Below are 2,500 nucleotides of genomic sequence, written 5' to 3'. Positions count from 1 at the left end.
TTTCGGCCACCGGCATCTCTTTCCCCCCCTTCGCCGCGCTCGCTTTTCACAAACGGAGCTTCCGAGAGCTTTGCATCGCCCCCGACACCCGATCTGCTTATTACTGCAAGCATTGAAGAGGGTTCATCGATACCGGCACCTTCCCCCCGCTCGGCGCTTTCGAAATACATCTACTTGCGCGTACTAGTGGGTTCCGACACCGGCACCTTCCCCCCCTCGCCACCCTCGCTTTTCACAAATCGAATGCCGAAGCACTTTGCATCGCGCCCAGTCCCCCGGCCTGCTTATTACTCGCGCATTGAACTGAGTTCATCGACACCGACACCTTCCTCCCCTCACAGCATTTGTTTATGTCGCAAATCGAGTGCCGAAGCACAATTTCTCGATACCGACGGGCTCCTATCCCTCCCTTTGATTGATCTGAGCGGTTACTGACATCGTTTCAGTGGACTAGAGGCAACACCGATCCCACATGACCCCCCCTTCGTGTTGTTCAGCACCCCCCCAGCTGGGCGAAGAACACCTCCTAAATCCCTCTTAAATCCGTTTTTAATTGCTTATAATTGTTTGTTAGGGACATTCGAGGCAGCAAATATCGTATATAAGCAATTGGGGGAAGGGGGAGGGACTACTGGGGGCAGGGGAGGCGGTCTCTGCAAGGGGGTCATTTTGCAGAGAACCACTACTCCCCTATAGAGCATATTGGAGAAAACTGGGAAGGGCAGGGGGAAACATGGGATTTCCGAGGAGGGGCAAACGCCATAACTAATTGTACATTTGGTATAAAATCGAGATTTTTTGCAGGGACACTCAGAATAATGTCAGGCACCTTGTGGAAAAAGGCCAGATTTAATTTCGACCCAGAAGTATTTGTTTTTATTTTCCAAAAGGGGCAGAATGTCGAAAATCGAAAATGACAAACCGCTTGATGTTTCGGACTGCTACCACTTGCAAAATTTCCTTAAAATAGAGACTTATTTATGGTCAAATTATAGTGCGGGCAAAGTTGAACAGAATGCGGCCTTGACATGGCATTTGCACTCTAGGCAAGGCCATGTCGCGTTCTTGGCTTTGGAAATTTCCAACTCCGTTTCACTTGTAAAAGTGTATATCTTTTATGGTTCAGAACTGTAAGCAATGATTTTAGAGAAATTTAGAAGTTGATTTCAGGTCATTTGGATGAGTTTTCGATTTGATATGATATTTCTCGTTTCTGAGATGTAGAAAATCAAAATAAACTGAAAACTCGACCAAATGACGATATGTCAATCTTAAAATGTCCTAAAAATCGTCCCCTATAGGTTTGCAACATAAAATGCAGGGGGATATTTGAAATAAAATTGAGTTTTCGAGGTTTGGCATTCGTTGGCATGCTAGCGTGCAGCCATATTAGCCTCGCCAGGCAGGGGAATTAGCCTCGCCAGGCAGGGGAATTAGCCTCGCCAGGCGTGTTGTCTCCGTGTTGTCCGTGTGTTGTCTCCGTGTTGTCTGTGTGTTGTCTCACACGCTATTAGCCTCGCCAGGCGGGGAGATTAGCCTCGCCAGGCAGGGATATTAGCCTCGCTAGGCATGGATATTAGCCTCGCTAGCCCATTCTGCCTGCATTCCTGCGGGCATATTAGCCTCGCTAGGCAGGGATATTAGCCTCGCTAGCCCATTCTGCCTGCATTCCTGCGGGCATATTAGCCTCGCTAGGCAGGGATATTAGCCTCGCTAGCCCATTCTGCCTGCATTCCTGCGGGCATATTAGCCTCGCTAGGCAGGGATATTAGCCTCGCTAGCCAATTCAGCCTGCATTCCTGCATGGATATTAGCCTCGCCAGGCAGGAATACTAGCCTCGCTAGCCCATTCAGCCTTCATTCCTGCAGGCAAATTAGCCTCGCCAGGCAGGGATATTAGCCTCGCCAAGGCATATGGTATGCCTTTCAAGGCCGAGCAAGTGCCATGCCGAGCAAGTGCCATGCCGAGCAAGTGCCATGCCGAGCAAGTGCCGAGCAAGTGCCATGCCGAGCAAGTGCCATGCCGAGCAAGGCCGAGCAAGTGCCATGCCGAGCAAGTGCCATGCCGAGCAAGGCCGAGCAAGTGCCATGCCGAGCAAGGCCGAGCAAGTGCCATGCCGAGCAAGGCAAGGCAGCAAGGCCAGGCAAGCCAAAGCACAAGGCAAGGACAAGCAAGGGCAGTGTCAAGCAAGCAAGGCCAGGCAAGCCACAACGAGGGCAGTGCCAGGAAAGGGAAAGACGAGGCCGGGCAAGGCCAAGCAAGGGCAAGGCAGGGGCAACAAATGCCAATGGAAGGCAAGGCGATGCCGATGCCGAGCAAGGCAAGGGCAAGCAAGGGCAAGGCAGCGGCAACCAAGGCCAAGGCAGGGGCAACCGAGGGCAAGGCAGGGGCAACAAATGCCAATGCAAGGCAAGGCGATGCCAATGCCGAGCAAGGCCAGGCCAGGCCAGGCCAAGCAAGGGCAAGGCAGCGGCAACCAAGGCAAGGCAGGGGCAACAA

Source organism: Argentina anserina, unplaced genomic scaffold, assembly GCF_933775445.1.
Source record: "Argentina anserina unplaced genomic scaffold, drPotAnse1.1, whole genome shotgun sequence".
Taxonomy (NCBI): Eukaryota; Viridiplantae; Streptophyta; class Magnoliopsida; order Rosales; family Rosaceae; genus Argentina; species Argentina anserina.
This window is presented reverse-complemented; position numbering follows the sequence as displayed.